The sequence below is a fragment of the Solanum stenotomum genome, chromosome 12 (genome assembly GCF_019186545.1).
Source record: "Solanum stenotomum isolate F172 chromosome 12, ASM1918654v1, whole genome shotgun sequence".
NCBI classification, from domain to species: domain Eukaryota; kingdom Viridiplantae; phylum Streptophyta; class Magnoliopsida; order Solanales; family Solanaceae; genus Solanum; species Solanum stenotomum.
The window spans coordinates 743,759-770,994 of record NC_064293.1 but is presented as its reverse complement, the minus strand read 5'-3'; the positions used below and the strand labels follow the sequence as shown (position 1 = coordinate 770,994).

The 27,236-nt window shown below is 35.8% G+C and overlaps 1 non-coding gene and 1 pseudogene across 1 annotated transcript; both read left to right on the top strand.

Annotated features, from left to right (window-relative positions):
* The first annotated feature begins 640 nt into the window (after nucleotides 1-640).
* LOC125849523 (putative F-box/LRR-repeat protein At3g28410) lies at nucleotides 641-26,246 on the top strand (annotated as a pseudogene).
* Nucleotides 26,247-26,531: 285 nt separating this feature from the next.
* On the top strand, nucleotides 26,532-26,664 carry LOC125849631 (U6atac minor spliceosomal RNA). The gene has a single exon (XR_007444704.1). It is a non-coding gene; the product is annotated as a U6atac minor spliceosomal RNA (small nuclear RNA).
* Nucleotides 26,665-27,236: the final 572 nt, after the last annotated feature.

Genomic DNA, 27,236 nt, shown 5'->3' with positions numbered 1-27,236 from the left:
TTGATTTTGAAAATTTAAAAACCAATTATGTTGGTTTTGTTTTGATTTTGACCAATAATTGACCCGTGAACACCCCTACTTGTGGTAACTGATTTTTGTTAAGATTTTAACTTTGTTATTAGGGATGGCAATCGGGGCGGAGAGGAGCACTTGCGAGGAAAATTTGCATGAATCCGCGAACACTTTGACTTGTCCCACCTCACTCCGCATAGCACAAAAAAATCATTTTTTAATCCGTCCTGTCCACCCCGCCTCGTATAAATCCACCCCTCGTAATTTTTAATTCTCTTTTTATTTTTTATTGAATTTGATACAAAAATATGATTTTTTTTAAAAATCCATTTTGTTTTTCCGCTGATGCATAAAAATGAATCTTTAAAATTGAAACAACCTTTATGTTTACAAGGGCTGCTGCTAATAATAAAATTATCATTTTTTTGGAAGTTACTGATATATTGTTCTACACATTTTTTCCTATTGAATAGAAGTATCTTAAAAGATCTCATCAATCGTATAAATGAAATTAGAACGATATGCATTAGTTTGGTTAAGTAGTTGCAAATTTACAGTTGTAAAATAGGAGTAAACTAAAAATAAGTCTATAGAGATTCTAATTACAAGTAAACTTACTCTCAAAACTATGAGCAACCAAGACCAATTCTCTGGCAGTTGTGGTGATAATGGAAACTCCGAAGTCTGCTTATTGAAAACTCACCTCTGAAAAAATCGAAGATTGAGATAGAATGTGAAGATATTGACAACATTGATAGGATCAATCAACTACCTGAAGCTTTTATTGTTTAAATTCTATCTCGATTGTCCATAATAGATGAGTTCAGAACACCTATTCTCTCTAAATATTGACAATACTTCTGGACTTGTATCGACAACATTGTTTATGAAGAGGATTATGGTCGTTCAAATAGCTCGACAGTGCACAAATTCATTTCCTTAACGGTTAATGTACTACCTCTCCTTAGCTGCTCTACCATTAAAAAGTTCAGTCTAAACTTTGTGTTCAGATATGATGATGGTGTGTCTTATTTTCCCAAAATTGACAAGTGGCTTGAATTTGCTATGAATAAGAAAGTGGAGGATCTACTCCTGAATATACGTTATATTGTTGATCCGACTGAGCATGACAAACCCTATAGCTGGCAAGAAGTTCTCTGTAATAGTTCATTGATTCTAAAACTCAACTGTGAGAATTGCAGAATATTAGAAGATTGTGTACTAAATTGGACATCTTTGAAGAGTTCAACGCTGGAAAATTTGTTTCTACATGATAAACACATTAAACAAATAATGTCAAATTGTCCTCAATTGAAATCTTTGAAGCTACAAGAATTTTGTGGTTTTAATCGTTTGCACATGACTTCTCCAAAATGTAGGAGACTGCATTTGATCCATCACGGTCATCCTTGTGGGGATTGGTACTCATTCGAAGGTGATATATGTTGCTTCAAAATTGTTGCTCCACATATTGAACATTTAACGATTTCTGGGGTTTTTAATCATACAAAAATTAAGCTCGGGGACTTGTCATCTTTGAAACATGCCAATCTTGATCTCGTTTGTGATGAATTTAATGAAATGGATGAACACATAGTGAAAGATCTTTTGGTAAGCGTTCCTTGTGCTAATGAGCTAATACTCTCATCTTGGTTTATCAAGGTTAGTTATCAGTCCAAAATGTCTACAGTCTTTTTATGTTGATTGTGAATAGAGCTCATGTTTTATATTCTGCATCATTCTTCTGTTGAGGTAATTTCCAATTTGATGTTGGAAGAGGAAGATGTCTCCTTACCGTTGCTGGAATGCAGATGGTTGACAATAACTTTTTGTATTTCAAAACTTTCGTTCCCCTAGTAGACAACCTCTTAAGGTCGACTCATAATTTGGAAAATTTGATGATATTTCCTGATACGCCTGTATGGTTTCAATTCACGATATCTTTATATCAAATGTATATTGATCCCCTACAGCCTCAATAACTTCAATTTCATTAATATAGTTGTTAATATTACCACCTAACATGATTCGTCTGATCTACGCGTACGACTACAAAATGGCATAACCTTGACATTCTTCAAATTCTGTAAGGAAACTTTGAATATGTTTTCTTCAAAGGAGAGGTACTTGTCTTCCAACAAATCTATCTCTTCGTCCTCAAAAAAAGGTACTTGTCTTCCAACAATTCTTGAAGTTCTTACTTGAGCATGCAATAAATCTGGAGAAACTGGTTATAGTGCTAGAGCATAAGGAATGCAACCGTTGTTCTACTAATACATCATATGATGAAGTATTTGTTAGCTTTTCCAACAACTTCTATTAGTTCAGTTATTTACTTAGGAAAAGTTAGTTAGAATGTTTTCTATAGTGATGTTTGAAACTCTCTTGTGCTTATACAAACACATAAGATTGGGATATGACTGTAATTCAAATATTGCTTGTTTGTTTGTCTGGCCAAGTAATTTCTTTAGTCACTTTTTACTGCCGAAATATCATTTTGATGAAGTTAAAATTTAGTTTAGGAAACTTTGAAGAATTGCACTTTTCTAGTGAATTTTTGGAAAGGTTGTGACTATTGCGAAGGATTGTGACTTTTCCGATAAGGCAGAATAAGCACGTGTTTATGCTATTTTTTGTTGTCTATAAATATATGATTTCCTGTTATTTTTCAACAACAGATTTTCAGAAATTCTTCTTATTCTTCACAAACAAATTCTAGTGTATTTTTTTTTTATTGTTGAGTGGTTCACTTGTTGCTCCCCAATATACACGCAAGTGTACGTGGTTGCTCAAGTAATATAGATTCTTAAAGAAACGAGTTATTGTTCCCAAGGGACTCATGATTAATTTTATATCCAACACTTAACTCCACAAATAAAATAGAACTAACCGTTTAGAGATGGTGATGATTGTTAACTACTACTAATTATGAACTAAATAAACGTAACTAAATGTGAACGACTTTAAGATGATGTTTCAAGCAAGTAAAAGACAATTCCAGGGCTGCAACATGCAATGAATCATGTATCATATTATTAGATTAGAACTAATTTTTAGTTGTCAAGTTACTGATTTACAGGGTTAATTGTATGAGTCGGGTTCGCACCTCTAGTCTCCTACCCCAGTTAGCTATCTAACTACATAGTTGAGTGAGGATAAATAGACTAACTGGCGAACATTTATATTTCATCTTGTTTCGTAACCAAGTGAGTTGTTCGTCCAGGCGTCACTCCTGAACACAAATCACCTCAACTTAATGGGTCGATCAAGCTCTCTATATTCTCTGGTCTATCTAACCTCTCCTCTCCCGACTCAAGTTTAGACAATATATTTATCTTATGGTGATTAATCATAAAATACTAAAACAAGAATATAGAAGTAACTTATAATGACAACCAAGAATTAATTCAACAAGCCTTTAATAATCAACAATCCATTCGTAGCTACAACCCCAGAACTAGGACGTTTAGCCACTCATGCTATTGGAAAACCACAAAATACAATTGTTCATGCGATTTTCGGAAAATAGAAGAGTTAAAAGATCAAAACCTAATACAAACGTGAATACTTGCTCTTGCACACCCAATAAAAGTCGAACCCTTATTATGGAGCCCTAAGGGTCTATTTATAATGGTAGGAAAATTAGAGCCAAAGTCTATTACAATTAGGAATCCTTTTTTAACACTTTTAAGCTGGAAAAGTCAGGATCCCACTGGCGGGTCTCCCATAGCATCGCGCCTAAACTTAACCTCTGATGTTTCCACCCTGGCACATCGTGCTTGAGAAAGTCCCCAGAATGTTGGGCCTTGGCGCGTCGCGCCTCTTAGAGTGCTTGAGAGGCCTCTCTAAATGTTGGCCCTTGGCGCCTTGCGCCTAGCAGTGCGCCTGGCCCTGGGGCCTTCAGCCTTAGCTTCTTTTCAGCATATCCTTGCATCTTTTCTTTCAATTTGACTCCAATCTCCTTGAGAGTTCCTGAAACCTCTAATCACATGTTTTAGTGCATAATATCGCAAGTATAACGAAATCAAGCTAATAGACTCAAGATCATTCGTTACTTCAATCAATTCATGGGCAGATATTGACAACTTAGGCATATAAATACGCCTAAGATCACCACCCCACACTGATACTTTTGTTTGTCCTCAAATAATCTTTAGACTATCAACTCTTTTTCAAAACCCTTGGACTTATCAACCCACCTTAAAATCAACAAAAACATTTTTAATCATGATCTTGTAGTTCACAATGGACGCAACATTTCACAACATTTACACCAAGTTACAACACATGCTCAAAGAATGACTCTTTTAATATTTTTTCGAACTAATGCAAATTCATACAAACACACCAATTAGATAATCCTACACATGCCATGAATGCCCTCACTTATTTTTGTTTAGTAAGGCCTTTCACTCAAGCAATCACAATATCCTATTTTTTTTTTCAAACAATCAACTCATTCTCACAAAAGAAGTTCTTACTTTTCTCAACATACCATAAGCTTGCCAATAGTGTATTCTTACTTCCGCATTATATTTCTCAAGAAATCAAGAGGACTTTCATTTGGTTGTAACGTCGGCTTAAGGTAAGGGAGGGAATATTTAGGAACCATTTTAGTGACTACACCTCCCTAATGCACATGTTCAACAATCTCCTTCATAGTTTTTCTTTCCTCCTAGTACACACATCATGAATATTTACCCCTCTTTGTTGCTCCATCTTTGCCCTCTATCTTATTTATTTATTTATTTATATTATTATTATTATTATTATTATTATTTTTTCATTCTTTTTTTTTTCATGCATTTGCACTAGCCACCTTCACTTTAGATTTTAAGGTCCGAGTAAAGTACACATTATCCTTGATAGGACCAGGGCCAATGTTTTGAGCATAGTTCTGAAATAGCCACCCTCAATTGAGCTGAGGTGCACATTGTCACTAAGGACCAGGGCCAAAACAAATTTTTTAACTATCTTTTTCTTTTCCACACAATGTAGCATTTCACCCTTTATTATATCAACCAGCAATTTTCAACCCTTCTTCTTAACATAGTGCATTAAGGATTTTATTAGGATCAAAAGACTTGGTATCAAACAAACGGGTTTCGGCTTATCATGTGGCTTATCAATAAACAAGGCTAAAGGCTCAATGGGGCTTCACTAGGGATAATTTCAATGGTAGGCATACAAGTAGAGTCAAGAATTGGTTTATTCAAAGAAACGCCTCCATCACATTCCCTAAGTCATACAAGCTACTAATTCAATCACACAGAAGGCAAGTTCTAGATATCAAGTTAAGCAAGAACCAATCAACTCTCACCACACATGGCATCATGACACATATACAGACATACCAACTAACATGCTTATACAACTTACATTACGGTATCACTACACAATTAAGCCCATTTATTTTATTTTATTTTGAGTCAAACTAAGAACACATGCTTATTACAAGGTTAACATTTGATTTCACTTTTCCAATTGTGACTACCCATGACTTTTGGCTAACTTTTTCGGACATAATTCCAAAAGGCCAAGGTTGGTTTCTCAATCCTACTCTGCTATGTGACTAATTTTCCCTTTAGACGGTCGTCATCCATCCATCATTGGGAACTGTCACTCCTATGAAGACTCTAAGACTCAATAAAGCAGTAAACTAGTCTTAGTCGGTTCAAAGGGACAATCCTCAGTAAAAGTACCGAAAAAAAACGTTGAGGAACCCAAAATTAAATCATAAAAATTTAACTAAAACTAACACTAGACTCGATAGAACAATAAAAAACTATATACAGAGAGATGTATTACCCCACCCCACACTTAAAAATAAGCATTGTCCTCAATGCGCACAGTTTAAAGCAAAGTATAGAGTTTGGAATACTCCCTCAGGCCTCTAGGCCTCGTTGTCATCGCCATCGAACACCATCAAGGCATTTACCTTCTCCTCCTCCTCATCATCTTCCTCATCATCCATCACCTCATAAGCAGTAGCCTCATCATCATCCAGAGGCTCCAGAAATGCGGGACCAGTCCTGCGTAAGGACGGTGCACTCTCGGTCAAAGGGTAGCGATCTGCCAGGTTTTCCATCTCCTCATATGTAACCGAGCGTCCTGCTATCCGCAGCTACAGCTCTGCCATACCGAACATTCTTTCCATGACACTGTCATCACGGGCTTGCCTCTTTTGGGCAGACAAGACAGGTCCATGAGACGTGTCTAGTGCCTTTGTTTGAGTCATATCAACTAACTTACCCGTCATATCCGGGTGAAAAGCCATAGTCAGGTCCATAACCTCTTTCTCAATACCCCGGCCCCTTAGAAATCGGGTGATCAAACCCCCATAGCAAAAACGCCACCTCATATTATTCTAAAATTTCATCATGTTCTGTCTAAGAATCGCCCCTACATTAATGGTCATCCCCTTTGTCAGCATATAAACCAACACCACCCTATCCCTTGTTACCTCTGTTAGATGTTTCATGGGTAGTAGCACACTACACACTATCTTTAACCACACCCTAGCAACTTGATTGAAATTAGTAAAATAGAGGGTATTATGCCTCCCAGTATCCTTGCTACACTCCCACCTAGCCGTGGACTCTACCCCACATAAAGTATGTCGGATATCCCTATAAAAAGGTTTATCCTTCAATGCATTAAAGTCATCAGAATCACAATTCGGGGTCCCCAAAAATTCATTTAGTATCATAGCATTGAACTTCACATCCTTACCTCTAATAGGAACAATTTCATACTTAGTTTGAATGAGCCAATTTGCATAAAACTTACAAACTAAAGAAAAATTACAATCTCCCAGATGATAAAAAATAAATCTCAACCCCAACTCAAGCACAATCCGATAGATAACAGGAAATTGAGAATGCAACTTTACCTCATAGACGTACTCGTCGCCCATATACTTCGGTTCGCGCTGACACTCAAACCATTCCCAACCATACTGCTCCACCGCCTTTTTCCCAAATTTTCGGACCTGGATGCTTCCCCCTTCCTACTCCGCTTAGAACCAACCACATTCTTTGCTTTTAGAGCCATTGTAACCTGTGAAGAAGAACAAAAATGGAGAAAAAAAAGTTAGGAGGAAGAGAGAAGTGGGGAAAAGTAGTGTTGGAGTTGTGGGTGTTGAGGTTTTATAGTGGGTGGTGGGGAAGAAGAAAGGTTGGCGGTGTTAGTGGAGGTTTTTGAAGATGAAATGTGAGAAGAAGAAGAAGAGTTGGAGAGAATTTAGGGGGAGGGTGGGTCGGTTGAATTAGGTGAGAATGGGGGTTGAATGGAAGTTTTAGGGATTTAAGGGGAGTGGTCAGGTTGGATTCGGGTAAAAAACCAGATTTTAAAAATTTGGGTTGAGGCGCGATGGAGGGGCGACGCGCCAATGTAGCGCCCCAACAACCTCGCTGAATCTTTATGCCAAGCGTGGCGCGCCTGCCAGTGCGCCTGACTTCAGTGATTTTTCTGGGTCGAGGCACATGGAGGGGCAACGTGCCAACGTAGCGCCCCAAAGTCCTTGCTAAATCTTTATGCCAAGTGCAACGCGCCTGTCAGTGCGCCTGGCTTAAGTTTTTTTTTTCGTTTTTCACTATCACAAGCTACGTTATAAATAATGAAAAATCCTATCTAGCTAAAACTAATAGTTAAAATTAATTCCTAGATTCTAAGAATTTAAACTACGCTAAAACAAAAATTTAAAATTCAAAAATGACTACCTATCTATTACATATTTTTCATGGGTTGCCTCCCATGTAGAGCTTAATTTAACGTCGTGGCATGACGCAACTTAGATCATTTATCATTTAGCTTAAGAGCCTCTCGATCACGATCCGAATCTACACCAAAGTAGTGTTTTACCCTTTGCCCATTTACCAAGAACGTAGGGCCAATCTCATCTTTAAGTTCAACAGCCCCATGTTGTGTCATTTCTTACCACTTCGAAAGGACCAGTCCATTTAAAATTAAGTTTTTCAGGGAATAATCACAATCTAGAGTTAAAGAGTAGTACCTTTTCTCCCAGAATGAAAGTATGAGTAACTATGTGCTTGTTATGCCATTTTTTCGTCTTTTCTTTGTAAAGCTTGGCATTCTCATACGCATCGAGCCTAAACTCCTCAAGTTCATGCAGTTGATATACTCTCTTTCTACCGGCCAACTCAGGGTCCAAGTTCAACCTCTTAATTGCCCAATAAGCTTGGTGTTTCAATTCCGCTGGAAGATGACATGCTTTATCGAACACTATGTGATAGGGAGACATCCCTATGGGTGTCTTATAAGTAGTCCTATATGCCCACAACGCATCATCTAACTTCTCGGACCATTCTTTCCTTTGCGCATTCACGGTTTTCTGCAAAATTTGCTTCACCTCTCTATTTGAAACCTCCACTTGGCCACTCGTTTGAGGATGGTAAGCTGTAGCAACTTTATGACAAACACCATACTTAGCAAGAAGGTTTTTAACAAGATGGTTAATGAAATGCTTACCTCAATCGTTTATGATTGCTTTTGGACTGCCAAAGCGCGTGAAGATGTGCTTCTTGATGAACTTTATCACCACTTTTGAATCATTCGAAGGAAGAGCTACAGCCTCTACCTATTTACTCACATAATCTACAGCCACAAGAATGTTTTGGTTTCCACTAGATGGCGGGAAGGGGTCCATGAAGTCAATACCCCACACATCAAAGATTTCCACCTCCAAAATGTTACTTAGCGGCATCTCATGTCTTCTTGAGATAGTACCCAACCTTTGGCATTTATCAAAAGCCTTCACAAAATCAATAGAATATTTAAATAATGAGGGCCAAAAGAAACCGGATTGAAGTATCTTATGCGCCGTGTGCTCTCCTCTGTGGTGACCTTCATATGGGCTAGCATGACAACTTTCAGCACTTTTTGAACCTCATACTCCGGAATGCATCTTCTCACTACCCGGTCCACACTTTGTTTGAACAAGAACGGTTTATCCCAGATATAGAACTTAGCATCATGATTGAGCTTTTTCTTTAGTTGGGTGGGTGCACCTGGAGGATATTCTCCACTTACTATCAGAGATCTGGTACACAATTCCAGCATCTAGCCACTTTATCACCTCCTTTCTCACCACTTCTTTCATCAAAGGATTTATCCGACTTTGATGTTGTGCACTCGGTTTGTGATCCTCTTCCATGTAGATTCTGTGCATACATAATACCGGACTAATCCCATGTATACCAGCCATCTGCCATCCAATCGCCTTCTTTCTCCTCTTAAGAATCCTCAATGCCGTATCAACCTGTATTTTATACAACTCTGCAGAAAGTATAACATGTAAAGTTTCATTAGTACCCAAAAATGCATACCTTAGGTGAGCAGACAAAGTTTTTAACTCCAGCTTGGGAGCTTCTTCAATTGAAGGCATTGGTGGAGGTCCTAACTCACGATCTAATGACTCGACTCTCCGCTTGCGAGTCTCCACAAGTGCCAGAATCAGACATGTTTCTATCTCTCGGGCCTCAGTATCTCCATCTACCTCATGACATGTTAACACTCTCTCTAAGGGATCTTCAAGCACAACTACTTGTGATTCTACTATTTGATCAACCACAGTAATAACAGACAACTCTTCATAGATAGAAGGCAATTTTAACGTGCGGTAAACATCGAATACCTCAACCTTATCATGCGCCCTCATAGTTAGTTGACTAGCTGCTACATCAATCGATGCCCTACCCGTGGCCAAGAATGGACGTCCCAAAATGAATGGAACTTCAAATTTGGTTCAAAATCTAACACCACAAAATCCATAGGAAAAATCAATGAACCTACTTGAACTAACACATCTTCTACCACCCCCTCAGGCCTAACAATGGATGTATTAACGAGTTGGAGAATAACAATGGTTCTTTTTGGACTACTCAACCCAAGCTTTAGATACAATGATAAGGGCATCAAATTTATACTCTCTCCTAAATCACACAATCCGCGGGCATGAACACTTTGCCCAATTGTAATCTGCACAGTAAAACTACCCGAATCTTTTAACTTTTTGGGCAATCTGTTTTGGATCCTAGAGCTTCACTTCCAGTAAGTGTTATAGTTTCATACTCCGTGAGCTTCCTCTTGCTAGCCACAATGTCCTTCACGTATTTAGCATACTTCGGGATACCCTCCAAAATGTCAACCAAAGGCAGATTAATGTGAACCTATTTAAGGAGAGAGAGAAACTTACTGAAACATTCATCTTCATTCTGCTTTTTGAGCCTTTGTGGAAAAAGAGGTGGTAATTTCTTTTGAGGAACGAGTACCTCAACATTGGAGCTTTTTACTACCTCTTCCACCTTCTTTTCTTTGGTACTTACCTCAGTATCTCTCTTCTTTGGAGCTAGTTCCTCTAATTGTAACCCACTTCTAGTACTTACCGCAAGCAATTGCTTTGGGTTGGGCTCAGTATCACTAGGCTGCCCACCTTCGGGACGCAAGTTCAGAGAATTAGCTACCTGCTCAACTTGTTTCTCTAAACTCATTTGGGACATTTGGATGTTTCTGATGTTCTCATCCTGCTTATCTATACTAGCATTTAATTTGGTCCCTATTTCAGTCATGGGCTTTTGGAGTAGCTCTTCATTGGTCATCCCCCCCTTTGGTGCATTAGGATTCACGCCTTGGTTAGGATTTTTGTATTGTTGCCTAGCCCCTTGAGAACGGTATTGGTTAGCCCCTTTCGCTTGATTTTGGTTTTGGTTCCCACCCCATGAGAAGTTAGGATGGTTTCTCCAACTAGGGTTGTAAGTATGACCATAATTTTGCGAACTCCACCCCTTTGCGCATTACCCACATAGTTTACGGAATCCGGGTTTGCCTCACATTGCTCAGTTTCATGAGTTCCACTACCACATACCCCACACCAATTTGATGCCTGTTGTACCATGTTAACTAGTGCCTGGTTTAGAGCCATCTGTTTAAAATATAAAGTCATGTTATGTTGTAGTGCATCCAACTTGGCATTTATAGCAGTAGCTTGGTCTATACCTAAGATCCCCACAACCTTTTGGGTTGTGGTTCTCGACATTTTCCCCTCATACCCTTGGTTTTCTTCGGAGAGTTTATCGAGTAAGTCGAACAACTCTTCACATGTTTTAGCTAGTGCCTATCCACCTGCTGCACTATTAAGAAGTGAAAGAGCATTAAATCTAGACCCTCAAAGAAAGTGTGAGCAAGTACTTCATTAGTTTGCATGTGGTATGGGCAAACATTAAACATTTGTTTGAAACGAGCCCATGCTTGATACATGTCCTATCCCTAAGCTTATTATCTCACTCCTCAGCTTAGCAGTTTTCTTAGATGGGAAGAATGAAGAACTTCTTTGCTAGATAATCCCAAGCAGTGATGGAGTTTGGTGGCTCAGAATCTAACCAACACCTTGCGGCTCCAAACAATGAGTATGGGAACAACGTCAGCCTCACATAGTTCGATGAGACTCCATTTAGGATGTATGTATCAGTAATATCTATAAAGTTCCTAAGGTGAATTTGAGGATCCTTGTGGGGGAGAACCGTGTATTGCCCATTAGAATGGAGGAGATGTACCATGCCCTATTTCAGTTCAAATCTACCCCCCGGTGGAGATTTACTAATACTATATGCCAAGTTGGCTGTGAGTGGGACTACCACATCACGGACTGGTCTTGCGGGTATGACATGGGGTACTCCTTGGTTATTCAGGTTCTCTTGGTTGTTCACGTTCTCCGGGTTATTCACGTTGTCTTGATTATTATCATTATTGTTTCCCCGAACACCTAACCCCAATTCTCCTGGATGTCCTTGATTCATTTTTCTGCGTTGGCGTAAAACTCTTTCGGGTTCGTTGTAAGGTTCGACAAGTTCTCCCTTCCTAGCCAGACCTGAAAATCAAGTGCCTGCAATAAACAAGCTGAGATCAAGTAATTAATACCTGAATATTCTAATTGTAGACTTAAGAAGATTGAATATAAATCAATTTCTAAGTCCCCGGCAGCGGCGCTAAAATCTTGTTGCTCCCCAATATACACACAAGTGTACGTGGTCGCTCAAGTAATATAGATTCTTAAAGAAATGAGTTATCGTTCCCAAGGGACTTATGATTAACTTATATCCAACACTTAACTCCACAAATAAAATAGAAGTAACCGTTTTAGAGATGGTGATGATTGTTAACTACTACTAATTATGAACTAAATAAATGTAACTAAATGTGAACGACTTTAAGATGATGTTTCAAGCAAGTAAAACACAATTCTAGGGCTGCAACATGCAATGAATCTCATGTATCATATTATTGGCTTAGAACTAATTTTTAGTCGTCAAGTTACTAATTTACAGGGTTAATTGTATGAGTCGGGTTCACACCTCTAGTCGCCTACCCCAGCTAGCTATCTAACTACATCATTGAGCGGGGATAAATGGACTAACTGGCGAGCATTTTTATTTCATCCCGTTTCGTAACCAAGCGAGTTGTTCGTCCGGGCGTCACTCCTGAAAACAAATCACCTCAACTTAATGGATTGATCAAGCTCTCTATATTCTATGGTCTATCTAACCTCTCCTCTCCCGATTCAAGTTTAGACAATATATTTATGTTATGGTGATCAATCATAAAATACTATAACAAGAATATAGAAGTAACTTAAAATGACAACCAATAATTAACTCAACTAGCCTTTAATAATCAACAATCCATTCATAGCTACAGCCCTAGAACTAAGGCGTTTAGCCACTCATGCTATTAGAAAACCAAAAAAATACAATTGTTCATGCTATTTTCGGAAAATAGAATAGTTAAAAAATCAAAAATCTAATACAAACGCGAATACTTGCTCTTGCACACCCAATAAAAGTCGAACCCTTATTATGGAGCCGTAAGGGTCTATTTATAATGGTAGGAAAATTAGAGCCAAAGTCTATTACAATTAGGAATCCTTTTTTAACACTTTTAAGCTGGAAAAGTCGGGATCCCACTGGCGTGTTTCGCCTAGCATCGTGTCCAAACTTCACCTCTGAGGTTTCCATCCTGGCGCAACGCGCCTTTAAGAGAGCCTGAGAAAGGTCCCAAAATGTTGGGCCTTGGTGCGTGAGGCCTCTCAGAGCGTCTAAGAGGCCTCTCTGAATGTTGGCCCTTAGCACCTTGCGCCTGGCCCTGGGGCCTTCAGCATTAGCTTTTTTTCAGCATATCCTTGCATCTTTTCTTTTAATTTGACTCCAATCTCCTTAAGAGTTCCTGAAACCTCTAATCACATGTTTTAGTGCATAATATAGCAAGTATAACGAAATCAAGCTAATAGACTCAAGATCATTCGTTACTTCAATCAATTCATTGGCAAATATTGACAACTTAGGCATATAAATACACCTAAGATCGACTGACATAGTGATTTCAGGTAGCAATTGTAATACAACAATAGTAATGAATTATTTGCTGAATTTAGGAGTACTTTAGGCAAATCCCTACCTGTTACTAGTGTACTTCAATGAACACACAAAGTTCTGTCTAGTTTGAAAAAGACATTAATAATTTGGGCCTTGTTACTCGAGACTTGAATAAGAATAGGAAGCATGTTAATTAACAAGTCGTTTTGACACATGAAAATGAGTTTATTGTTACAAAGAAGATAGCTAGTAAAGAAATCAGTCCAAATACACTTATCATGGTTCTTTTCGATTCCAGAGGAGGCTAAAAACGTTTTGAATGTTTTTAAAGAAAAAAAGGGAATTGAGTGCTTCTATATGGGTAAATTTAGTTGAGGAAAAGGAAAACTTGACTTTACCTCTTATGAGTAAGTTAAGTCCTCAAGCATCCAAATTTCTGCCTAAAAGTAAGCCAAATCCTTTTATGGCAGTGACAATTGATAACTTAAAAAAAAATGTTTGGCCATGATATTGACTTGGAAAATGACATGTCAGATGAGGAAGATGAATATGATATGTTGGACATATACTTTGATAAGCTGGCCAAGGAAGAAGATCTCTCATCCAGGCAACAAAGAAGTGGAAGCAACAAAATAAAAAAAAGAGACATGCAAGGGAGAATAGTTGAGATGGTAATGTGACTGAAGAATTTATTTCAAGACACCTATCAATGTGATTAACAAGGTCTGCGTACACTCTACCCTCCCCAGACCCCACCTAGTGGGATTTCACTGGGTATGTTGTTGTTGTTGTTGTTGTATCAATGTGATTAACAAAGTAAAATCATATGACAATGTCAATAAATTTTAACAAGATCCAATAAATCCCAGAAGAATTGATGAACTATCAAGTGTTTGTTGGACAAATTTGAAAAAGAAAACAAATAGAAAACAATTCAGGTTACTTTAGACGGGCAAACTATCTTTTTAGTTCATATATATATATATATATATAACTCAACTTTATTCTTAGTTCTTATATTCATGCATTACTTAATTATCTTCATTTGTAATATCATTATATAGAATTGTATAAACTCTATTATGATCATAAAATACCTAGTATTCTCTAGCTCTTTTTTTTCTTCATGCTTGTTAAGTAGTAGAGGTTTATTATCTCATTATGATTAGAAAGGCAAGGCATAGCCCCCATTGCTTGTACTATATTCTCTTTGATGTTTTTGTTTTTATTTATCAATAAAAAAATAGCCCTAGGCACTCGGCCTTGCGGATTAAAAATAATAAAAAAATTAGAACGATATGCATTAGTTTGGTTAAGTAATTGCAGATTTGCAGTAGTAAAAGACTTGTTACCGTTTTCTAGGTTGCAGAATGTTTTAGATTTACTTTTAGTGTAAATGATATATTTCAGATTGCTTTTAAAAAACCATTAGAATATCTCTGAACATTGATGAACTATTAGATTAAGTTTTCTAGATCATGTTAAAACCTTGCACCATACCCACACACAAATTAAATTATTTTATTTGACCCATCCCGCTCTGTCCCGCACCCGCATATAGTCAAATGCACTCCACCCACCCGCCCCATATATGTGTAAACACGCCTCACCCCATTGTCATCCCTATTTCTTATCAACTTTATTATAATATGAATATATCTATGAAAATTAAGAAACTCTTTTTTGAAGGTTACCCATTAATTCATGTTTGTATGTTATATTTGACTTCTTTGTCCATTAGATAAAGGAAAAATATCTGAAATATATCTGAACTTTGATCGAAATTGCTGTAACAATATCGAACTTTGGAAATGACCTTTTACCCCCCATGCATTATTTAATAGTGTATTTCATAAGTATACATGTGCCCACGTGGACATCATAAATATTACATCATTATAAATAATAATGTGTCCATGTGGGCACATATATACCTTTTAAATACACTATTAAATAGTGCATGAGGGTAAAAGGTCCTCCATAAAGTTTGGTATCCTAACAACAATTTCAGCCAAAGTTAGAGTATTTTCAGACCCTTTTCCCTTAGATAAACAAAGCTTCAATTGGAAGATCACTGATTGTTGTTCTTATTTGATTCTAATTCAATTTGGAATCAGTGGGACCCATCTCACTACAAAAAGCCTGGTTTGTGGAGGTTTATATTGCACGGTTACAATCAACCTCCGCAAATTGTATCGAATTGAGGGGGTTTCTATACCCTTCTCTAATTTTATTAAATTTGCAGTGGTTAAAACCTCCACTACACTTTAAAATAAAAAGATGTAGCTACAAAAATTTAAAAAACGCCCACTTCACTCTACTTTCTTTTTTTACACCGCCTTCCATAACTACAAAGATCTATTGGGATTTGCTTCTTCCGTCTCCTTCAATAGAGATTATTATCCTATTGTGGTTCTTCTTGTCACACTCTGAGCTTACACCCTGGACGTGGCCGACACTCGAGAACCATTGTTGACCCCAAGCGAACCCTTGGCCTGACTCAATACTTAGTTGAAATAGAAATCTCAAAACAAACTCAACTCATAAGGATATCATTAATAAGATAGTTTAACTCAGTATACTCTGAAAGTACTCAAAACATAATTGTTCAACTCAAGTCTTTAAAATATCACAATAGAGATGGGAAAAGACTTCTCAACTACTATTGTCTATGAAACCTCTAATAACTATGATAGACGTCGGGACAAGACCCACGACATCTTAATAAGACTGAAAATAGAAGCAAAATCTTCCAGAAGCAAGGAGGCTCACCAAAGCAACTCTGGAACTGCAAGTGGTATCAACGGGGCGCCCGCCGATGACCCTTAATACCTGTATCGGCCTAATGAAACGATGTAGGCCAAATTTCGTCAGTACATTGAATGCACGAGCATGTAAGGAGAACTGTGAAACACAAACATAAGCTTGAACTGAATAAAAAGGAAAAACATACTCACCTCATCTCAACTCAACACAAGGATACGCGACTCAATTCAATAAAAAAACAATAATAAAGATGCAATATAAGATTTTAAAGCAGCAAATAACAACATATGTATTTAAAAATACAATAATAAATCTTTACTCTTATTTGGGAGATTCTCTAACCGACAACCATCATATGAGCTATGTGATGATACAACATCTCGCTCACGCTACCAAAACTGTCCTATACCTTGTCGGAGTATAAGACTTCCTCAACTAAGTGGATTTACTGAGCTATGCTAAAAAACAATAAGGAATCATCTAAAAAGTATGACCCTTTTCCTGTTGGCATACATAGTTTATGAGGACTTTGAGTTGTCTGAACTCGTCCCTATATCGGTGGTCAATACTAATCCTAATAATATAACTCGTGCTCATATGTTCAAAAAAAATTTTCCTCATCCTCAAACTTTGAGATTTTTACTCAAAAGGTTCTCTTTAAAGAGAATGCTCAGAAACTCCTCATGAACTCATTTGGAAATCAAGGTTTCCTCTCATTTTAAATGTAAAACATTTACACTTGGGAATACTTAGTTTCCTTATATTCATTTTGAAAACATGAGCTCAACTCTCCTCATCCTCATACTCAAGTACTCAAGTATTAAAACAAGTTTTAAAAGACTTCTAAAAAATGACTCAAAGGACTCTCTCAAACTTTACTCTTAACTCTATCTTGAATTTGAAATGTGAATTCAAGAATTATGATTCGGATATATATGATTTCTCAATGATTAAATTTATTTTGGATAGTTATAATTAGAGAGAGAGCGAAGATACGTTTTGGAAGAACTTAGACAGACGAGGGCAGGCGACCCCACCGTAGGGCGTCAGCCCCTCAACTTCAGAGGATCAATTCTGGTGCACTGCAGGTGCCCCACACCAGCCCATCTGGCCGTTTGGGGAGCGCCGCGCCAACCTTTCCCAGAACATTCTGACGAATTTTTCCTCTCGATTTTTTGCCTTAATTCACTTTGAATCGCTTGATTCTTTCCAAACTTCCTTAGATTCATAAAACCAACACTAGTAAACAAAAATATACTCAATTTCCTCAAGAAAACCAGTCAAACTCAAGCACCACCTCAAGAACTCATCAAACTCCAATAATTAAGATTGACGAACGAAACCTCAAGAAAACTTATTATGAACTCAATACACGAAATCTCATGGATGAATTCAATAAGGAAACTCATGATTGGCGTTAGGGTGAACTAACCCATCACTATGGAAACTTACATACCTCGAAAGGATCAAACCCTTGGGGAAATTCCTCAAAGATCGCAAGAACTCTTGAACGCTTGAAGCTTTTCTCCCTTTTCTCCTCTTAAAATTTGCGTTAACCTTCCAAACATTTTTAGACTTTAGCGTAAAGTGATTATAATCAGCTTTGAACCCTAATTGGGTGAAAAACGTGTGGGGATTGTGGGGCTGAGGAAAAGAACAAAATACCCCTCTTTAAAATGGATGAAATGTCTTAACTAGACAGGCTGTACTCAAACGGGCATATCTCCCTCATCCGAACTTGGAATTTAGCGAAATCGGTGGCGTTGGAAAGAGGACTCAAAGGTCTTTCATTTGATAACTTATTGGCCACCTAACTCATCATGTATCGAAAGTTATGGTCGTTTGAAGTTGAACCAAAACTCCCAATTGAAGTGTAATTTGTACAAACATCAATTCAACTCTTTCCAATTTAGTTCTTTCTAAAATTATCTCTTTCTAAGATCGAGGTGTTAAAGTACTACAAACGATGGTGTTGCTGCGTTGATGATCTCAGTTGAGCTCTCTGGCGCCAGTGATACATTCTCTTCGTGGTTGGTTCACAGGTTCTCTAACGAATTGATGTCATTTTGGGCCTCTGAAGGGAAGATAATGACATTTCCGAAACGCAGGAGTGTGGAGCACATGAATTTTCTTGGTTCATAGAAGCAACCCATGTTTCCCCATGAAGGGAGAAAATTAAAACTCATTTATATGGCAATGACTTGGGTTGGTTAATAATACTGCTTAATACTTTATGTATAAGAGATATGTCAAAAATTGAAGCTTAAAATGTGGAATGCAATAATGGTAAGAAAACATGAAGCACATTTTTCCCGATTTCATTTCTTGTCAATGTTAGTCCAATTTCATATGGTGTTAAAAATGCATTGCATGTTATAAGACCCTCATAACGATCATTATTTGCACGTATGAATCATTAAGTATAAGATTGAAAAACTATTGGAGTGAGTCTCAATTTTTTCGAAATAGTTATTAAAGAAGTCTACCTTGACTAGTTGTTAAATTTCTTTTGAATTCACCCTTGTGGAGCTAGACTATCTTGCATCATTGCTCGGGGTCTTGAATGAATAATATCAATTGTCAAGATATGATCTATCATTATGACACATATCATTCTTAATTAACTAAATTCGGCTGGACTTCAATTGCCACATGGCATCTTTTGATATGTTCAACTGTCAAATCTATATTTTTACCAACATAAAATAATACTCCCATTTTCTAGGTATTCATTGAATTATGTCCATAATGTGGGAAAATCTATCTTTTTTTTATGTAGGGAAAGGAGATGAAAGGTCTTCTCACATTAATTAACATACGCCTCCTTGTAATTAATGATCAAGGCATGTAGCGATCAATGAGTGGACCAATTTTTATCGTCGGCAACCGATGGAATGATTTACATTAACTTTTGAAACCCATATATACTTTGCATCTTCGCAATTCATTACACTTTCATTTTCAACTTAATTCAAGCTTTTCTCTTTTCTTGTTGAGTACTTGTCTTTTTTCTGCTCTTTCTCAACAATTGTTTTACTTATATGTGGAGAGTTTGAACCCTACTTCACCAATTGAAAACTAAACTATCACCACTGGTGGCAATAATATTATTGTTGTCATCTCCTACCCTCTAATGGTCCCTATCATCAAAGAAGTGTTACTAGTGTGTCTATTGACGACAACTGATGATATTTTGAGGACCTAGAACTTCATCTGCGCTATCACACTCTTCATTTTCAGACAAATAATCAATATAATATCTACATGTACATTTAGGCATCCAGACTAACTCATACCCTAAAAGATAGCTCAAAGGGAGAAGGATTGATCAAGCCTTCAAAGGATACCATCTGTTATCTCCTGTATTCAGATTAGCAAACCAGAAATAATAAAAGATGAAAAGAAAAAATAAAAGAACTATGTGAGTCCACAGAACCCACTGTGTGTCCTTAAGAAATTTAATCCCCTCAAGTACCCGAGGTTGTAGATTAATTCGTCCCATGATAAAACCAATTAACCATTAAAGAAGTAGCGGTACCTCAAACTTCAATAATTTCAACGAACTCAAAATGACAGCAACAAATCACACATACAGACACGATCGATCGATAATTTTTTTTTAAAGAATTGTATGCAAAAGAAGGGAAGAATTTGATGCAGAAAAATGAGAGTAAGACTTTCTATTTATAGCCAACAAAGGGAAAAAGGTCACAACTTTTTGGAAAAAAGACAACCTTTCAGAAAGGTCACAACCCTTTGGGAAAGGCACAACCTTTCAAACGGTCACAACCATTTAGAAAAGACATAATCTTTCATTAAGGTCACAACCCTTCGTTTCCTGTTCACACCTTTAAAACCCAACATACCTCACATGAATAGGGAATGGCTATTGTTAAAACATATGCATGAAAAACTCTGTGATTCATAAGTAAGGATTGACTGCATCTGGATAAATGGGTCTTCCTTTGAACTTTCCATAGTGAACATATATCAGACATATTTGGTCAATTAGTAGATTTGACATTTTTGTACTGTTGAGCTTTGGTGTATACCTAGACAACATAAGTCATAGAATTAACCCTTGAACTATTTTTAGTTCTCATTAATTTGTTCGTTTCAACAATGAACACGTCTTGGTTTATAAGTGCGTAGAGAACTGGCCTTACCATATTCTCCTTAAAGCGGCTTACACTTCACACTTACATAGGTGATTTCTTAATGTATTATCCCATAGATACACCATTTGATATACCCTGTATCAAACTTAGAAACCATTAAAAAGTCTTAATCTCTTTATCCTTGTTACTTCACATTGTCTTATCATGAGAATAGACCATAAAAAATATTTTGACAATGTTGAACCGTCATCAATAACTTTGTTTGATCTCCTTGAACCTAGATCTTGGGATCTCCAATCTTCTAGGTAGAGTTACCGCCACAATGACTTGCCCTCGGCCATAGTCCCATTCCCTTGGATAATCTATCAACTCCTTTGACTTTATATAGTCAATTAAGATAATTCCACTAGAGTTTTTTTTGTAAAGATATTATGTCTACATTCATATGACGAGACTTTTCGTTATACATCATGCTCTATGCCCTACCTATGACAAATTAACTCTCACAGTGTATGCATACTAGAGCTAAAGGTTTGGGCCAAAAATCATTCAAGAAATTTCAGAGTCATTCAACTTCTTCACCAACCTTATTTAGAGTGATAAACTCAGATTTCATAGTAGAGCGAACGATACATTTCTGTTTGGATGATTTCCAAGAGATTGCTCCTCCACCAAGAGTAAGTACATATCCACTCGTGGATTTTACTTAATTTGACCTGGTGATTCAATTTGCATCACTATATTCTTCAAATACTGTTGAATATTAGTTATAATGCAAAGAAATAGTTTTTAAGTATGTTTTAAATACTCCAAAACTTTTTTCATTGTCATCCAATGAGTTTGATTGAGATTACTCGTGAACCCACTCAGTTTACTAATAGTACATTCTATATTTGATCACGTACACTTCATGATATTTATCATACTTCTCAATACTCTAGTATCATCCAATCGTGAGTCACTTTTGCCTTCATTCTTTTGAAGTGCAAAGCTCACATTTATTGAAGTCTTGTCAATATTGAAATCCAAATACTTGAACTTGTCAAGTATCTTTTCAATAAATGTGAGCTTTGCACTTCAAAAGAATGAAGGAGTGAGATTTACTACACCTTTGAATCTTCAATAAATGTGAACTTGTCAAGTATCTTCGAATTAAAGAGATTCATTTTCAAGAAGAAATGTTACAAAATCAAACTCAAAGGAAGTAATTTGTCCATTGACATTTACTACACCTTTGAATCTCTTTATTAAGTACATCCTCCTTTGGTTCTTTCCAAGGTTGTTTAGACCCTTCACTTGACTATCTGATAGTTCGGACTTATGAACCATAAATCAACATGCTTTACTATTTGTAGCATATCCAATGAACATACAATCCACAGTCTTAGGTCCTATTTTGACCAGTTTGGGAATAGTTCCCTCATTTCCATTTCTCATATGGAATAGACTGTATTGGAAATTGTTAGATCACTATCTTTCAAGAGTTATTACTTGTATATATTTTAAGGGACGACAAATAATTCTCTATCAGAATACAACAAAGCATGAACAAACACAACTTTTTGTTGCTCCCTTTCTTAACAAACAATTTTTTTTATTTGTTACTCCTTTTACTAACAAACAAAACTTTGTGTTTCTCTCTTTCTAAACAGACAAACTTTTTGTTGTTCTCTTTTGCTAAAATGATAACACCCCCCACAAATTTTATGGTAAACCTTAACTTATAAGTAGGACATTCAACATTTCCTTCAAAGTTCGGTTTTTTCCACTCAACATTTTCATTAGATAGAGGTGAGTATGTGTAGTAATTTGATGGATGATTCCATTTTCCAAATATATTTACACAAAAAAAGATTCATATTCTCCACATCTACCACTTCTAATCATGAAAATCTTTTTATCCAACTGATTTTCAACTTCAATTTTATATTGCCTATATGTTTCTATTGCTTCATCCTTACGATTCAACAAATAGACATAACATAATCTAGTGCAATTGTCAATAAAAATTATGAAACACTTTTTCCCAGCAAGATATGGTGTTGACTTCATATCACAAATGTCACTGTGAATCAATTCTAAGGGATTAAGATTCCTTTCAAAAAAATTATAAGTATGCTTAACATACTTAGATTCAACACATACTTGAGATTTTGATTTATTGCACTAAAAGTTGGGCAATACTTCTAAGTTGATCAATTTTTGCAAGGTTTTGTAATTGACATGTCCCAAGCATTTATGTCACAAACAATTTGATTCAAGCAAGTAAGAACAAACAGAAATACTAAGTTTGAAAAGACCTTATGTGAGGTAAATTTTTCCCACAAATATCTTGTTCTTTAGTTTTTATAACTTTCTCAAATACAGACATTCTTTTAGGGTCAACACCTTTCCATATGTCCTTTTCAGAAGGACCTTTCCATAACATTCAATTTGTTATAGAATTACCCATGACCATAGTCTCATCGATCCAATAAGGGCAATATGACCCAATGTTTGTTTAACAATACAAACATAACATATCACTTTTTACCAATGTTCATGTCTATACAAATAAATTTATTTTAATAGGCATATATTTTAATGAAAAATCACAATATTTTAAGTGATACTTTTTCATCAAAAAATACAATTCCTTTGAACAAGTAATATAATTTTGTGGTTTTATACTAGTCATATCATATACTAGTAAAGAGAGACTCAATGACCACAATATCAAATATACTCCAAGAATTTTGTGGGTCTAACATAATACAAGAATGTCATTAAATTTCATATCTTGTACTTTCAAATTTAAATTAGATAGTAAGTCTAATTTTGTCTTTATCACAAGTAAAGAACCCCCCACATTTTAAATATGTGGTCAATTTTTTTTTTCAAGTATTTGAAATTATTTTTCACATATTTTTCCCATGCTTTCAAATTGTATACCATCAAAATACACATTGGCAACATGAAGCCTTCTTTTGGAGATTTAATCCATAGAAACACCCATTACAGGCATAAAAATCACTAATTTTATGTCACTAGTGTTTTTTTCCCTTTCGGTCACAGTTAGACAGACCACTTAGTATCTAGAATAATATCAATAAAGATCCAATCTTTATACAACTTGTTTCTAGTTAAACGATGAAGTTTTTATATTCTTTTAATCGTTAACCGAATGAACCTTGAATTCTGATGAAGTTTTTATATTCTTCGAATTAGTTTCACATTCAAACAGAGTAGTAAACCAAAATGGTTTTAATCTCCAGAAACCTCAAATATAACACTGCTTCTAGCTAACGATGAAGATTTTATCTTTTTCAAATAATTTAGCCTTAATATTCCTGACGAAGATTTTGTACTCTTCAAGTCAGAATATTCATTCAAATAGAGTATTTAACAAATTGGTGAAGTTTCCATAATTTTCAAACCAATGCACAATCTTATTTCTTCTTGAAGTTCTTATATTCTTCAAACCAAAGGAGTAAAAAATCAGAGGATTTTATTCTCCAAAAGTCAGACACAACCAAATTTTACATTAAGTAGAAAACTACAAAAGTATTTTTTTCTCCTCTAAACAGAATACATATTAATAGTAATAAAGATATATTCTGAGATCATCACATAATGACCATCTATCCTAACATTTATGAAATAAATCTCATTACTTTTAAAGGATAGAAAAAAATAATAATCAAGGGAAATAAAGATAAAACCTAATATTTTAGCCCCATTGAATCATATTCTATTTGTCAGCAATGATTCCATGCAAGTCACTTTTCTTGTTATTTTTTTTCCTTCTTTCCCAGTTTCCATCATATTTCAATTTTCCTCAGAAGATATTGAATTTCAACGAGAAACTAAACTCATGTTCAAATATTGTTAGGAGACAACATTTGTTCATTTACTTTTTCTTATAGTTATAAAAAACCAAGAATAAAGGAATAACAACTAAAGTGAATATCTTAACCTTTATGCACAAAATAACTTTTCTTATTGAAAAGAAAATTGAACAGGTGCAATGCTTCAATGCACTTGGGAAGAAAATAAAAATAATCTTACCCATCCAAGGAAAACTTACTACAGAAAATATACTCAAACATATTAAAGTAGTACTAATTCATCCCAAATATCTTTTACAATATGATAAAATAATTCTCTTTTTCTTCCTTTTTTTTCCAACTAAAAGTACATAGAAAATAAAAGTAATTTCCTTACCACTGAAAATACCATCAACTAATAAATTTCTTAAGTTTGTTATCTTCTATTTCAGATTAGCAAACCAGAAATAATAAAAGATGAAAAGAAAAAATAAAATAACTATTCGAGTCCACAGAACCCACCGTGTGTCCTTATGAAATTTAATCCTCTAAAGTACCCAAGGTTGTAGATTTATTCATTCCAAGATAAAACAAATTAACCATTAAAGAAGTAATAGTACCTCAAACTTCAATAATTCCAACAAACTCAAAATGACAGCAACGAATCACACACAGAGACACGATTGATCGATCTTTGTTTGTAAGAATTGGATGCAAGAGAAGGGAAGAATTCAATGTAGAAAAATGAGAGAAAGCCTCTCTATTTATAGCCAACAAAGGAAAAAAAGTATCAACTTTTTGGAAAAAAGACAACCTTTTAGAAAGGTCACAACCTTTTGGAAAAGGCACAACCTTTCAAATGGTCACAACCCTTTAGAAAAGACACAACCTTTCATAAAGGTCACAACCTTTCGGCAATGTCACAACCTTTCATTTCCTGTTCACACCTTTAAAACCCAACACCATCTACGTGAAACTACGTGAATTTTGTGGTTTTAATCATTTTCACATGACTTCTCCAAAATGTAGGCAACTAGAATTGATCCATCACGGTCATCCTTACGGGATTGGTATTCATTCGAAGGTGATATATGTTGCTTTGAAATTGTTGCTCCATATGTTGAACATTTAACGATTTCTGGGGTTTTAATGATACAAGAATTAAGCTGAGGGACTTTTCATCTTTGAACCATGCCAATCTTGATCTCAACTGTGATAAATTTGATGAAATGGATGAAAACATAGTGAAAGATCTTTTGGTAAGCGCTTGTTGTGCTAATGAGCTAATACTCTCATCCTGGTTTATCAAGGTCAGTTATCAGTCCCAAATATCTCCAGTATTTGAATTTGATGAAATGGATGAAAACATAGTGAAATATCTTTTGGTAAGCGCTCGTTGTGCTAATGAGCTAATACTCTCATCCTGGTTTATCAAGGTCAGTTATCAGTCCCAAATATCTCTAGTATTTTTATGTTAATTGTGAATAGATCTCCTGTTTTATATGCTGAATCATTCTTCTGTTTAGGTGATTTCCATTTTGATGTTGGAAGAGGAAGACATCTCCTTACCATTGCTGGAATGCAGATGGTTGACAATAAGGTCATGTATTTCAAAACTTTTGTTCCCCCTACTAGACAACATCTTAAGGTCGACTCCTAAGTTGGAAAATTTGATGATATTTCCTGATAGGATGGTATGATTTCTATTCTTTTCTTACTTCAGGATATCATTATATCAAAAGTATATTGATCCCCTACAGCCTCAACGACTAACCTGATTTGTCCTTCTTTGGTATCTATAGTATCACCCCTTTTATGAAGACGAAGAGTTTGATTTGTTGGAAGACAAGAAGTACCTCTCCATTGAAGAAAACATATTCAAAGTTTCCTTACAAAATTTGAAGAATGTCAAGGTTATGCCATTATGTAGTCATACATATATGTTTGACGCAACAGAGCTCCATCAATTCTTGAAGTTCTTACTTGAGCATGCAATAAATCTGGAGAAACTGGTTATAGTGCCAGAGCATAACGATTGCAATAGTTGTTCTACTAATACCTCAAATCTTATGAAGTATTTGTTACCTTTTCCAACAAGTGCAATTATTTCCTTAGGACCAGTTAGTCATAATGTTTTCTATTCCAAGTGTGTTTGAAACTCTATAAAGTAATTTCTTTAGTTACTTTTTAATGCGGAAATATCATTTGATGAAGTTACAAGTTACATTCAGGAGGATACCTTTCTAATTTTTATTTTAATTTCTTATAAACATGCATGAATATTTCTAGATGATGTACAAGTCATAAATTTATGATTGTATCCAAATGAAGCGCTAAAAACATAAATATGTATCTTCCATTAATTAAAGTAATTAAAACTTAATTATGTGCCAACCATCAATTAACACAAAAAAAGTTACTCATCCCTTAACCTAAGGTTTGTGTTCGTAAAAAGAAGAGTTGGTTGACATCACCCCCTACAAGGATAGAAACAACCTTTGGGTTTTACCTGTTACCACACATCCATTTAAGGCATTCCAACTACTTTTGTAGCAGTGGATGGTACTACTTTTGTAGACAACAACTCTAATCTGAAAAGATTATGGAATAGAACACTACAAAAAACACTTGATTTGTGGAGGTTTAATTTTGAGGTTACAATCAACATCCGCTAATTGTATCGAATTGAGGGGATTTCTGTACCCTCCGCTAGTTTTATTAAATTTGCAGAGAATTAAGGGGGTTTCTATACCCTTCGCTTATTTTATTAGATTTGCAACGGTTAAAACCTCCGCTACACTTAAAAATAAAAAAATATCTACAAAAATTTGAAAAAATATATATTTTTAAGAGGTGGTGCTTGTCTTCTAAGAAAAAGAAAAAAAAGAAAAGTAAACTCTATTTCTCCTTAATGAACAGTGAACTCTCCCATTTCACTCTAATTTCTTTCTTACACCATCTTTCATACCTATAAAAATCTCTAAGGCTTTGCTTCTTCCGTCTCCTTCAACGACGATTGCTCTTATGGCACTGACGATGACGTTGTCGCATTGATGCTCTCCATTAAACTGTGGGTGGAAGATTGATTGTTTGATTGCCTGAATAAGAAGGACATCACGTTCTTCGTCCGTTGTCATTGATGGAAC